The 14319-nt window shown below is 55.3% G+C and overlaps 1 protein-coding gene across 1 annotated transcript in view; it reads left to right on the forward strand.

The window, feature by feature from the left end:
• Positions 1–3718: 3718 nt before the first annotated feature.
• PDGFRB (platelet derived growth factor receptor beta) overlaps positions 3719–14319 on the forward strand; it is a gene marked incomplete at its 5' end in the record, with an annotated part of 36937 nt that continues 26336 nt past the window's right edge. The window contains one exon of the mRNA XM_082837490.1: positions 3719–3827. The remainder of the gene's footprint in view (positions 3828–14319) is intronic.

The raw sequence follows: 14319 nt of genomic DNA on the forward strand, positions 1-14319 counted from the left end.
CTGGGAATTCTCCCACTCAGGCGCCCTTTCCGGGCCCCCTCCCCCGCCCCACAGAGAGCTCTGGCTTCCGGCTCTAAGCAGCGTGGGTTGGGGGGCTGAGGAGGGGGTTCAGTTCAGCCCAGCTCCCTCCTTCAGAGAAGAACATGGGCCTGAGAGTCTAGACCGGAACCTGGGTGTCCGTCCTGGTCTCATATCACAGTCACTTTCCATCACTGGGCCTCAGGCATCCTGACTGTACAAGCAGCGGTGGGACCAGCTTCCCTCCACCCCTGATGGTGGACTTCTGCGACAGCAGCTCCCAGCGACACCTGAGAATCAGGCATCTCCTGTGCAGCTTTCTCACTCTGCCCTAGTCCTGGAACAAAACACCTTCGGTGCAGGTGTTATTCAGGCCTCTCAACCGCCCCATTTTACAGCTCAAAACACTGAGGCTCTTTGAGCTCAGATCATGTAATTCGTCTAGGGTCACACAGCTAGGAAGTGGCAGAGTTGGATTGGAACTACCCATATCAGAGCCCAGGTTCTTAATCCCCGAGCATGACACTGTGCAGTGGGGAGGGGACGTGCTGAACCCCAAGGCCTGCGGCTCCTCTCTCCCTCTGCACCCCATTCCACTTCACCTCAGGCAGTGCTCCCCACGCTCCACGCTCCGCCCACCCACTCTCAACCTAGCCTCTCCCAAGACAGGGTTGTCGGAGGCTGGACCAGGCTCCCAGCATCTGGGCAGGTGGGAGACTGCTCGTGGCTTATCCTGTCCCCAGTGGGGCTGGGGGCACGCTGACCACCCCGGCGTGACGGCACTGCACTGCCCACTGCACACTCCTTCAGAGTACACAGGGGAAACTGAGGCCCAGCAAGCGGAGAGCTCAGCCTAGGGGTACACAGTGGTGGGCTGCAGCTGGAAGGAGGGAGACACACTATTTCAAGAACACTTCAGGCACTGTACTTAGCCCTTGAGGCGTGCATTACGAATCACAGCAGTCTTTCGAGTCATTCCTTGAATTATCTTCATTTTTCAGAAGAGGAAACCGAGGCTGAGAAGTTTAAGTGCCTTGCCCGAGATCATGTAGCTTGGAACTGCAGAAGCCGGGATTTGAAACCAGCTCTGTCTCCGGCTCCAGAGCCTGCCCTGTCAATCATAACCCTTCTTCCTCAACTGTCCAGCCCTCAGTGAGTGCCCTGTGGTGTTCCATGGGGTTCTGCATCTCCCAACCCCATCTCAGCTATGAGGAGGCATAACAGTCCTGGTGCCTGCCAAGGGTTAATGGTGGTAGGGGCTAAGTGATTCCAGATGGGCCAGCCGGATGCCTGGGCTGGCCGGAAACCGGCAGCCGCCAGCTTCCCAGGGGAGCCACCAGCGGCCGCCCCCTCCCCTCTGTGCTGCATCTCTGGCCCCCAGCTGTCCCCTTGCCCTGGGGTCCACCAGCCTCCTCTCCCTAGCTAGAGTCCAACTCTAAGACACTTGTGGACAAAGCCTCCCAAGGGCCCTCCAGCACAGAGAGTCCACCCGTGTTATGAACAGATGGGGAAACTGAGGCTCAGGTAGGACATGGTAACTACCCAAGGCCACACAAGCAGTGCACAGCTGGGTCTCCTGACTCCCAGACTATCTATTTTGGGTACTGGGAGTTGAAATGCCTCTTTGTTCTCCCCCACTGACCTGGTCCGAGAAGTTGGGCCAAGGTTTTAGAGGTGAATGGCCCAGGCAAATGCCTGGAGGGAAGTTGTAAAGACTGATGGAATCTTTGGGCAGGAAGGCCCGACCCTGGGGTCTCTGGAGTCCCCCGTATTCCCCTGTGACTCCATTGCCACCAAGCTGGACCAGGCCCCCTCTCTTGGGAGGCTCTCACGGCCCCCAGCACATTGCCTGGAGCTCGTCTGAGAACCCTTCTCCCTCTGTGTGGTCCAGCCAGATGCTCTGCTGGGCAGTCCCCACTGGGACAAGACCAAGAAATGAGTGCAAGATCAGTTACCGTGGTTGGCATGAAATCCCAACCTCCTTCCACCCATGAACAGGAACCTGGGGTGAGGCCCAGGAGGAAAAGGGTGTAGACAGAGGGCAGGATGGAAGGAGCTCTGGGCAGAGTCAGGCTCTACCTGTGTGACCTGGAACGCTTTTCTTCCCCTCTCTGGGACTCCGATTCCCCATGTGTACAGTAATGGCGGCAGGGTGACACAACCCAACTCTATGTCCTTTTAAAATGATGCCCTTGGTCAGGAGTCTGTGACTAGAGACACGTTCTGATCCGAGGAAATGACGGTTGAAGAAGTGAGGGGGTGAGAAGCCCAGGGGCTCCCAGAGGAACCTTGGCAGACCTTAGTGCAGAGGATGGAAACGGAACGCAACAGGCACTCGAAAATGAATGAGAGATGGGGAAGGGATAACCCAAGAAGAAGGTGGGACAGGAGGGCCGGTTGACACTGCAGTGTGGGTCTTCCGCTGGGGTCAGATCACCTGTATCTGTTCCACCATGTGACTCATGAGGCCTGGTTCTGCTTTAGCTCTGCCATAGCTGTGTGAGTTTGCGAAGCTCATCTCACTCCTCTGGGCTTCAGTTCCTTGTCTATACGGTGAGGAAATAATTCTTTCTTGGTAGTCCAGGGATTTTGAGATGATGGAGGAAGATGTCTGGAAATCTGAAGTTTGCTGGATGACTTTGGGCATGTCTCTTTCTCTCTCTGTGCTAATTCACCCCTGGACCTTGATTTCTTCTTATGAGAAGTGACTGATAACCTCAGAAGGGCTTTCTCTCTCTTCCAAGTCACCTTTTCTCAGAAGCCCTTTCTGATTCCCTTAAGCCTCTGCGAGTGCCCCTCTGAATGCACTCTCAGCCCCCCTGCCCTCCCTGGGCACTGTCTCTCCCACTAGCCTAGGTACCCTGAGGTCAGGGACTGTAACTTACTACTGCATCCCAACACCCAGCACAGCGTCTGGCACGTAGTAGGTGCTCAACAAGCTTGTTAAAGGAATGAATGTCGATGGAATCAACCGGATAGGTTATCAGAGCTCCTTTTACAGATGGGAAAGCTAAGGCACAGAGAAGGGACCCAGCCCCAGGTGCCACGGCAAGGGGAGTCTGCCACCCGAGACAGGCATCAGGTGAGTGGGGCCAGGCCACTCTTTAATAAAAGTGACTCAGCGGCTGGCTGGCGTGGGCTGCGGAATTTCTAAACATCTCCTCACATCCTGAGTGAGCAGGCTACGGGAGGGATCAAGCAGAGGGAAAAGAGGAAGAAAAACAAGAAACTTGGGGGAAAAGAAAGAGGGAGGGGGAACTAAAATTGAAAACAGACGCACGCGTCCACCCTCCCCGCCCCCAGCCCCCTTCTCCCAGCTGAGCCAATCAGAGGCCGCCCTGCAGCCTTTCCCCCAAAGTAGGGGGGGCAGGGAAGCCCACGGTGGTGTGAGCTCCTGGGGCTGCCAGCAGCCCGCAGTCCCTGCCCGCCCAGTCTGGAGCCGGAGAGAAGGAGGGACTAGGAGAGCGCCCGGGCCCCTCTGACCAGCGGCACCCGGCAGCTGCCTGTGCCGAACGATACAGACAGACAGATCCAGGGCGGCCCCTCCTGGCAGCCCTGCTCCTCCAGAGGGATGCTTTGGGAGTGAGGCCACTCCTCACCCCCGTAGCCCCTCACTCCCGCCATTCTCCTGAGGCTCTGGGAGCCTGTAAAGGTCCTCCCTGCCCTCCTACCCTGCTGCTGCCCAATTTCAGGTCCAGCAAAGTCTTTCTGATAACAGGAGAGGGTAGGCAGTGAGGAGGTCTTCCTGGAGGGGGTGACAGCCCAGAGCCTGGGACCTTGCCCACACTTCAGAAGGCATCAGCAGCAAGGTAAGTGCTGGGAAGAGGAGGGAACCCCAGCCCCTTGTCCTGTCCCCTTGTCCCAGACTGCGCCTTCTTGGGTAGGTCAAAAAATGGAAAATATTTTTAACCAAACCAGATGGGAGGAGGCCAGGAGGCTGTTGGCGACATCAGGGCTGGAGGAGCCAGCTCTCTCCTGCTCAGGCTGCTTCTGGGGTCGGTGCCCCCTGCCCTCATCAAACAAACCTCAGAGGTTTCTGGGTGCCAAGAGGGGGGGCGGGGGTGTCCTCCAAAGCAAAGCACCGCCTGTGGGGGGGTGGCGGGGAGAGCTGGGAGGGGTGTGAGAGGGGAATTGAGAGATGGCCAGCAGGGTACATGGCAAGAGGACCTAGCAGGGAACGGGGACCTCAGATCCACTGCCTCTGTCCCTGGGCCCAAGCCTTGTCCCTAAGAATCTGTCTGGCTCTAAGCCAGTCGGCCGCCAGGCAACCTCTCAGGATTTAAATGGATTTGCAAATTTTCCAGATTCCTAAGATGTCCTTCCAAACCCCCAGCGGCTGGGAAAGTGCGAAGGCGAGGGGGCCATGGCAGGCCCTTCCTAACAGTCGCAGTCGTGCAGCCTGAGCCGGGGGTTTGGGATCTAGCAGTCAGATCTGGGGGCCCCTCTGTGAAGAAGGGGGGTTGGCTGCTGGGCCCTTTCCTCTGGTCCCAGGCAGCTGCTCAGGCCTCCTCACTGTCTCCCTCCTTCTTAAATATGAATCTGATTCCTTCTGTGAGTCTCCCTGGTAGAAGGTGCCTATAGAAAGCCCAAACTCTTAATAGCGGCTGCTACTGATGGACCCTTACTGCATGCCAGGACCATGTGGAGTGTTTTATAAGCATGATCTCATGTAACGCTCACCAGCAAATCCAGGGGCAGGGACTGATTTTATACCCAATTTACAAGTGAGGAAACTGAGGCTCACAGCAGCCACAAAACTGTACCACACTGCTCTGCTAGTAGGTGGCAGAGCTCAGGGAGATAGTAGCCTCCCTGCCCCATCACGCCAGACTTGGGCTTTGTGTTCCTGACGGTCAGATCCCAGAATTCCCGGAAGGAATCTTTATGATCCTGCCAGTGGGCATGCCCTTCCTTACCACTTTCCCTTTTCCTTCAAGGACCCTCCCTATTCTACCCCCTCCAGGCAGCCTTCCCACGTTCTTCTAGTCTTCCAAGAGCTTACTACGCCCATCATCCTGGAGCCTTGTTGCTTGACCCTCTCTTTCTGTTCGTGTTCTGTTTACACATCAGAGATCGTTTGGGCCCCAGGCTTCCCCATCTAGTGTTCTGGCCCCAGTGTTCCCAGGAGGCCAGTGGGGCTGAGAAAATGTGGTTGTGAAGGGGAGGAGGGACTGACTGAAGACCTTGTGTTCCCAAGGGTGAGCCCAGAACCCAGGCCTCTTGTCTTCCTTCAGGTGCCTTTCCAGAACCTTATGTGTGTCCGTCCCCCAGACATTTTCCTATATGTCAAGGGGGGTAGTGCCCCTGCCTCTGTGATCCCAACGTGCACAGAGGCCTCTAACGAGATCTTCTGAAATCAGGCAGTCCTCCCCTGCCTCCAAGCATCAGGGCCCTGAATCCACAGCCCTTGGGGACATGCAGACCAGGTTGGTCACCATCATGGAGTGCTCACCCTGTGCTGGGCACAGAGCCTGGAACCTCGTATGCCTTATAATCCCCCACAACAGGTTTTTGGAATAGGTATTATTCTTACCCCTGTTTTGTTTTTTAACATCTTTATTGGAGTATAATTGCTTTACAATGGTGTGTTAGTTTCTGCTGTATAACAAAGTGAATCAGCTATACGTATACATATATCCCCATATCCCCTCCCTCCTGCTTCTCCCTCCTACCCTCCCTATCCCACCCCTCTAGGTGGTCACAAAGCACAGAGCTGATCTCCCTGTGCAATGCAGCTGCTTCCCACTAGCTATCTATTTTGCATTTGGTAGTGTATGTATGTCCATGCCACTCTCTCACTTCGTCCCAGCTTACCCTTTCCCCTTCTCGTGTCCTCAAGTCCATATACATGTGGTAGCATACGGTATTTGTTTTTTCTTTCTGACTTACGTCACTCTGTATGACAGACTCTAGGTCCATCCGCCTCACTACAAATAACTCAATTTCATTTCTTTTTATGGCTGAGTAATATTCCATTGTATATATGTGCCACATCTTCTTTATGCATTCATCTGTTGATGGACACTTAGGTTGCTTCCATGTCCTGGCTATTGTCTTACCCCTGTTTTGAAGACAAGAAAAACAAGGCTCAGAGAAGCTAAGTGACTTTCCCAGGGTCACACAGTTAGTTGGTAGAGTTGGTATTTAGGCCGAGGTCTACCTGAAACCAAAGACTTAACCCCCTTGCTCCCAGGGAGCCCCCCTGGTCAGAGCGGAGAGTCTCCATCCTCCCACAGAGCCTGCTCCTGGCTCCAGCACTTTCTCCAGCAGAAAGATGAGCTTCAGGCCTGACCTGCTCCCAGGTCCACCCGGGCCCTGGCTTGGTCCTGAGTGAGGAAGGAGACCATCTGGTGAGTCCCCTCCCTTCAGTGGTGATCGGGCAGCCCTCCCTCCTCTGTGGGAAGAAGAGATGAGGCTTCTAATTGCCCACAGATGTGGGGCAGCGGAAAGCACCGTGGATTCAGAGTCAGGAGACCCAGCACTCGTCCTGGCTCGACTCAAATCCACTGTGTGGCCAACCTCAGCCCCCACGTCCTCTTTCTTGCTGCGTCCGCATCTGGAAGGCAGTGGGCATGGTGGGTAAACAACACCAGGTTTGGTCATCTGATGAGCCCCCCTTGGTCTGGCTGACTGTGTGACCCTGGGCTAGCGCTCTGCCTCTCTGGGCGTCAGGCCCCTCCTCTGTGAGCAGTAGGGTGGGATGCAGGGTCCACAGAGTAATAATACAGATAAGGTGCTTAGCACAGTTCCTGCATCTCCTGGGGCTGGACTTAATGCCAAAGGCTAAGAGAGAGCAGCTGCGCTCCCCGCCTCCTGCACGGGGCGACCTGGCTGTGAAATTGGTCTGCACCTCATGAAGTGCTATGCCCACAGAAGGGAAGGGACCTGGGCACCACGGGTGTGCTAAAGGCTCAACTCTATCCTCCAGGCACAGTCTGGCTCTGAGACCAGCTGCCTTCTAGGTTGAAAGAGGGGACTCTGGAGGGGACTCTGGGTGCTTTGCTCAGGACAGAATACTGAGTGGTGAGGAGGGAGGAAGGAATGAGAGAGGCCCCAGACATTCCTGAAAGGTACCCCCTCACCCCATTTCTTGCACGTGGTTCAGAACCCCGCAGGCAGTGGACCCTTGGAAGGGGGAGATCTTCCTGCCCTGTTTTCCACAGCTCCCGCAGCCCTCCACCATGTCTCCCCAGCATCAGAGCTTGTAACGCCTCAACTGGGAAGCCACGTGTGCAGGATGACAGAACTGGGACCAGCCCTCTCTGAGCACTTTCATTGTGCTTTACATCCATTACCGTCAAGTCCACTGCTGTATGCCTTAGCGCTAGGAACAGGCCTGGCATTCAGGGAGTGCTTCATATTTGCTGAACTAATTTAATCAGCGCAAACCACCTCTAGGAGTGGATATAAACTCTCCATTTTACAGATGAAGAAATGCCCAGAGAGGTTAAGAGGTTAAGTCAGTTGCCCAAAGTCCCACAGCCAGGATGCGATAGAGCCAGGATTTAAACCGGGTGTTTTTGACTCCAGAGTCCGCGATTGAGAGGCTGGGTGGGTTCTGGATCTCAGCTGTGGCGCCCCTCAGAGCTCCAGAGGTGGTCATCAGACCCAGGAACCCATCCTGTGCGACTGTGGGTGAGTCAGTCCCTCTCTGGGTCTCAGTTTTCCCATCAGTAAAACAAGGAGTTTGAACAAGATGATCTCTGAGCTCCTTCCAGCCCTAAAACAATTCCAGGATTCCAAGCCACACCAGCCCAGATGGGCAGTTGCACAAGCTCTGTTGTGTACTCAGGGATCATGCATATTTAACTTCACAGTGAAAGGGTTTTGTCTTACCCTTTTTCTACACATTACAGAAAGTGGTCAGGATCGATGACCTCTAATGGAAAATGGTGCCCTGTAACAAGGAGGAGGGACCTTCTGACAGTCAGAGCGGCCTGTTAATGCACTCAGTTTCTTGGGGAGCTCTGAGGTCGTGTTTTCCCAGTGCCCACAGCCCTATTTTCCTGGGATCCTGAGGAAGGAGGGTCAGGAGGACTGCCCGTGAGGGGCTATGTGTGGATGCTGTGACCCTTTGCTGATTTTCGGACTTCACAGGCTCTGATTTCAAAAGGAAGCAAGGCTTTGGCGCATGGTAGATGAATGAATGATGGGCTCCAGAGGCAAGGGAATGGATGCAGAGACCCACCTCTAATGGGAGGAGTGTGGAATTCACACACTGTTGCTTCCAGTGTAGGAGCCCCTCCCAAGACTTCAGGCCCAGAACACTCAGGAAAAAGAGCTTCCTGAACCCCCCAGGCCCTGACCCCAGGATCCGCCTTTCCCAGATGCCTTCTGGGACGCCCCAGCCCAGCCTAGTGCAGGAGGTTGAAAATCAAAGTGTATTGCTTTAACTGCATTAGTACCCTCTCTTCTCCTCGCTTCAGATCAGAGCTATTTAATGTCTCAGGTGTCCAGAACCTTTCATCTGCCAGAGGTACCAGCTCCTCTGCCCTGTGATGGAAAGGGTTGTCGCTTGGGAGGTAGGGGCAGCAGGGCCAGGCCGGTCAGATGGTTCCTGAAGGTCAGAAGTGAAGAGGATTATGGGAATCACTGTGTTCAACTTCCTTACTATATGCACGGGAAACTGAGGTCCAGAGAAGAGGAGGGACGTGCCTCGGGTCCTACAGGTTGTCAGTGATAGCACTGAGCCCAGGACCCGGCCTGCAGGTCTGGACTTTCCTCTGTGCCAGCGCATGTGCTGAATCTTCACCATCCACCTCTGTGGTTCAGGGCTTCGGCTCCAGCTCTCCCCGGGGTGAGGCTGCAGGGCAGACTTTTGGCTGAAAAGGGGCAGCACCATCCCGACAAGGGATGGGAAACCCTCTGGGTAGTCTTGTGGACCACGGAGCCTTTGGTTACATCACTTCTCCATTCTGGCCATAATTTCCTTTTACATAAAGTGATGGGGTGGGGGGCAAGGGGACAGCTCAGTGACCCCAGAGGCTCCATCCAGCTCTGTTCTTAGCCCCTGAGAGCTCCTGCCAGCCTTTGTGTGGGTATTTCACGTGTTGCTGCCCTGGTTACCTTCTGTCCTGGGAAGTGGAATCATAAGAGCTGCGACACGTCCTCTTCTAGCTTCTCCACTCCTGAGGCTGAGCCTAAGTGGTCATGGATGGGGCGGGGGGGGGGGGGTAGTTCCAGAGTCAGCCCCAGAGGGCAGGGCTCAGATTTACAAACCTGTCACTGAAGCACTAAAGGTAGAGGCTCAGGTGTGACTCAGTGGACCGTGGGCTACTCCTGTCTTAACTGTATTTGTGTCCTTATCAGCCCCCAGGCTGGGGCCTTTCTGCTGAATGGATAATGAAGGAGTGATAAATAAGCGTAGGGGAGAGATGGATAAACAGGTTGGTGGATGCCTGCATGGATGGATGGATAGATGGACAGAGAGCTGGCCTCCTCTCTAGTCCAGGGAGCAGGGGTGACGTCATGAGCGTCCAGCATGTGCAGTCACAGCGGGCTCCACGCTTAGAAGGGCCTAGCATTGCCTTGAAATGCTGAATAGTTTTTTAACAAGGGTCCCTGCATTTATATTTTGCACTTGGCCCCGCAAATTATATAGCTGGTCCTGCCAGGGAGTTCAGGCTGGGTTTGAGATGGCTTCATCCCTGAGACTGGTCTCACTGCCTCCACTGTCCCCATTCTAATCCACGGCCTCCCACAAAATGCCAACCTACTCCCGTCACTCTCCTTTGTGGAGGCCCCCCATCCCCATAAGGGCTTGGACTTGCACCATTGTTGCTGCCCAACCAGCAGCTAGCCCCCTACTCTCACTGTCAATACCCTAACAAGTTGGCTTCCCAGTGCCTCCAGGGCAGAGCCCAAGTCCTTCCTCAGCACCCCAAACTTTTCCCAGAGTGGCCTCTGCCCTTCTTCTCTGCCCATCCCCTGCCTCTTTGCTGAAGAGCCCCAGTTGCTAGCCTAACAGATCTCTCTCTGCCACCACCTGGATGCCTCGTGATCTCCCCCTTCCCTAACTGCTCACGCAGAGCTTCTGTGGAATACCCTTCCCTGGCATCGTCCACCACAGAACCCAACTCAAGGCCACCCTCTCCCCCCTTGAAATCGTCCTATAATCATAATAATTACCATTTACTGAGCGCCTGTTATACCTCAGGAGCCTTTCATCATCATCTCTAACCCTCACAGCAATGGAAGAGGATATCTCTTTTGCTGTTTTCCAGAAAATTGGGACTCAGGGAAGTTAAACTCAGAGAGGTCACACGTTTATGAGGTAGTAGAACTGGGACTTTGACCTGGATTAAGTGGCTTCTAGCTGGGACTGCGGCCCCTGGCCTGGCTGAGCCCCTCCATGTGCTTTCACTGCCCCGGGAGGCGTCAGGCACAGCCTGCTGGCATCAGGGTCCCATGTGTCTGTGCTGCCCCCTCACCAGCCCGTCCCATCACCTTCCTGGAGGGCAAGGATCACCATCGCCTGCCTATCCCAGTTTCCCAGCCCAGGGAGTGCTGAGTTTTTAGGGGGCAGCTGAGGACCGGAAGAGCTGACTCTACAGAGCCATTTGATCTCTCCTGCTGGGTAAGCATCTATCGAGCACCTACTGTATGCCTAATCCCATACGAGGAACTTGAAGACATCCCCCAAATTGTTAGATGGGTTTCCTCATTTGTGAAAAATCAAACTAAGAGGCCAAGACAAAGGTAGAAGAAAGAGCTGGTTGGCAGACAGTGGACTGGGAGTCATTAGACTTGGGTTCTGGTCCTGGGTTGGCCTTTAAATCCTTGAGTGTGCCAGGAGGAGACCCGACCCTACCCAAGCTGAGCCTGCTGACAATACCAGTAACAACTGCAGCTACCCTTCCTGGCTTTCCCATCACGCCATTTCCCACATGCATCCTTTGCTGACAAGCTTAGCCTAGCAGGGTCTCAAGGCCAGCGAGTGAGTGAATGAGTGAGTGACTTATTCTCCCGTGAGTGAATGAAGAACAGTCACGTGGCCACTGACTTGGCCGAGGGCTGTGTGCCAGGCCCTGCTTTGAGTATTTTCCTTGTATTAACTCATTCAAAGGCCTTGACAACTCGATGACGAGCCCTGACTTACAGATGGGAAACCCGAGGCACAGGGAGGCTGAGTAACAGTTAAGTGGGAGACTCGGGGTGAGCGACTGGAGGAAGGGGTGAAAGAACAGATGCTGGGAAAGCCAGGGGGAGTGAAACGTGGGCGTTTTTCTCCCCTCTGGCTCTGCTGCCCAGGAGGGCTCTGAGGGGAATCTCAATGCTCCGTAACTGGCAGCAGTGAGACGCAGGTTCTCCTTAGCTAGCTGCCCTGCCCGATGTGCTGGCTCTGGGCTGCTGGGGGAAGGCCGCGTGCTGGTGGGTCCGTCTGAATGGCCGAGGCCTGCCCCCTGCCCACTTGGCTCTGAGAACCATTTTATGTGTGGCCCCCACCCCGGCCCAGGGCTGATCTCGGGCTGGCAGCAGCCAGGGGAACAGAAGGTTTGCTTGTCTGCGCCTGCTGCGCTCCCCCCTCCCCAGCCTCAGCCTGGGACCCCTCTCAGGGGCTCCTCTGGCTGCCAGGGCCTGACGCTCCCCGTTGCCATGGCACCGGCTGGAGATGAGACTGGGGGTTGGCTGCGGGGGGCGGGTTTCAGGGAGGGCAGCGGAGGGATGGTGGAGGCCTGGAGCTCTGCAGCTGCAGAGGCCCCCAGGCCCTCTGTGAACAGTGGAAGGGGTGCTGGAGCTTCAGCAGGGGCAGGCCTGGACCCTGAGCGCAGCAGGCCTGTGGCAGAGCTGACCACGCAGCTAGCCTGACTACCGGGATGCTCTTTATCGGAGGCGTCTGGGACAGGCCTCATGGTAGACCAGAGACCTGCTTGGGCACTGCCTCTGCCAGCCCCAGGCTGTCCTCAGCAGAGACTCCTCTCCTCAGCCTCGATGCTGACCCTCAGACTCTGCAGTGACGTCGCAGAAAGGTTCTGAGTTCTACCCTTACTTGACTTCCAAATTCCTGGGTGAGCTGGGGTAGATCCCTTGCTCACTCTGCCCCTCAGTGAGGGAGGGACAGGACTGTAACCTCTGAGGATCCCTCATCCCTGAGAGCCTGGATTCAGTGTGGACCCCATTAGGGTGAACCCATGTGGGAGTGTTTCTCTGGGATCAGACCTGTTTCTGGGCAGAAGCTAGGCAGTCTAGCAGAGCAGTTAGAATACAGGTTTGGAGTCAGAAGGGCCTGAGTTTGCATCCCAGCTTATCGTTGGCTTATTACTTATCGGCTGTGTGACCTTGGGCAAGTTGCCATACCTCTCTGAGACTTAGTCTCCCCCTCTGTGAAATGGGAATACTGATTGTATCCTCCTCACAGGATTGTTGTGAGGATAAAACAAAATCCCCAGGTCATCTCATTTCGCAGAGTGCCTAACTCTGAATTAGTAAGGGCTTTTGTTTGTTTTCAGATTGGGGAGCATCAGAAAAACGAATGGGAAGAAAAACATCCTTGTTGCAGGGTGGAGGGCATTGGCATTGGTGAATGGAAGCAGGACCAATGGGTAGAGGATACGATGAGACAGATTGTGCTCAATGGAATAAAAATTTTCAAATAGTCTGACCTCTGAGGATCCTGGGCTGTCCGAGAATGGAATGGGCTGCAGGTGAGGTAGTGAGATCCCTGTCATGGGAGGTGTGCAGCTGGAGGCTGGACAACCCCTTTGTTTGCAGAAAGGGTGGGGGAGATGTGAATTGGGAGGACTTACAGCCCCTCCCAGCCCTAAGATTAAAGGGCTCTGTGAAAGATGGTGTGACTTCCTCCCCGCTTATCCTGCCAGGTTCACCTGGCTGAAGGAGACTGAAGGAGAGGTTGGAAAACAGAGGGTGAAAGAATAAACCTGGTGAATTGTATATTGAGCTCGTACTGTGTGCCAGACACAAGCTTGACATCTTTGCCTCCTGCCTGAGAGAGGCTGTCATATGAGTGTTGAGCCTGTGTGCTGTCAGTCTGCCCAGGGTCGAGCACCAGCTCCAGGACTGGTGAAATCGTTGGGCAAACGGTCTGACCTCTCTGTGCCTTGCTTTCCTCGTGTGTAAAATGCGGAAGCAACACTGATGTCATGGACTGTTCTGAGATCATTCACATTCAGACCTTAGCCCAGGCTTTGAGTGATGAGAACTAAATCATAGGTATTCTTCTTCTTGTTGTTATTTTCAAGGCCTTCTAAGTCCTTGTTCCTTTTTGAAGGGGCCACTGGGGCCTAGCTGGGCTCCAGAGGACTCTAGTCCAGGGATCACTGGGCCTGGGCAGAGCCAGGCCATATGGGCCGGGGAGTGGCCTGGGGATGAACAGAGAGGCCAGCGAGGCGCCGGGGGAGGCAAGCAGTGCTTGCTTGGCAGGCGGGGGGACAGCCGTGTGCAGTGGGCCTCCCTCCCTCCCTGACCTCCTTCTCAGGGCCGCTTCCCAGCCCGTGTGGGGACCCAGGCCCCCTCCCCTGGGCCCCCAGCGGCCATGAGGCACACACTGAGCGCTTTCCCATGAACTGTTCCAAGGAGCTTGGCCTGCTCCCCCTACCCCCAAGTGCGGGTGAGGGGGTGTGCAGGAGCAGGGGCTCGGACTGGGGGGATCAGCCCGTTCTTTATCAGCCTGACTCCGATCCAGACAGATGTTTCGTCTTATTTTGAACTTCCAGAAAATAGGTCATTTCTTTCCATTGTGTCCCTGGGGAGGCCTCCTGGGGACAGGAGCACAGAGTGAGTGACAAGAGCATGGAAGCCTCACTTGGGCCCCTGGGGAGCTGGGAGGACAGCATCCTCCCCTCTCTGTTATAATGAGCCGTCTGTCAGCAGGGCCAGGGCTTGAAGGGTCTTAAAGGCTGGGCTAAGAAGCTGGCCTTTACTGAGGGCGGATGGAGTGCCATGGAAGTGTCAGGGAAGGACATGGTCAGATGGGGATTTCAGAAATGTTCCTCTGGTTAGGGTGTGAGAACAGGCAGGAGGGGACAGACTGGAGGTGATAGGGGAGGGGTTGGTACAATGGGGCAGGCAGAGGCCACCAAGTTTCTGCTGGAGGGGGCAGGGGTAGGGGCATCAGATTGACGGTCCATGGAACTAGCACTGTCCTTCCACTCACCTGGACTTCCAGAACAGCTGGATCCCATGCCAGGCCCCAGCTTAGCTGACTTCTGCTGCTTTGTTTGGGAGACCTCATAGGTACCTGGAAAGCAGGAAGGTCCTCTGGGTCTAGAAGCAGCGTGGCAGAGAGTTGGGCCTGGGTGATCAAGCTGCGTCACTGTGATTTGAGGCAGGTTGCACACCCTC

Source organism: Leucopleurus acutus (assembly GCF_964270905.1).
Source record: "Leucopleurus acutus genome assembly, chromosome: 3".
In the NCBI taxonomy this organism is placed as follows: domain Eukaryota; kingdom Metazoa; phylum Chordata; class Mammalia; order Artiodactyla; family Delphinidae; genus Leucopleurus; species Leucopleurus acutus.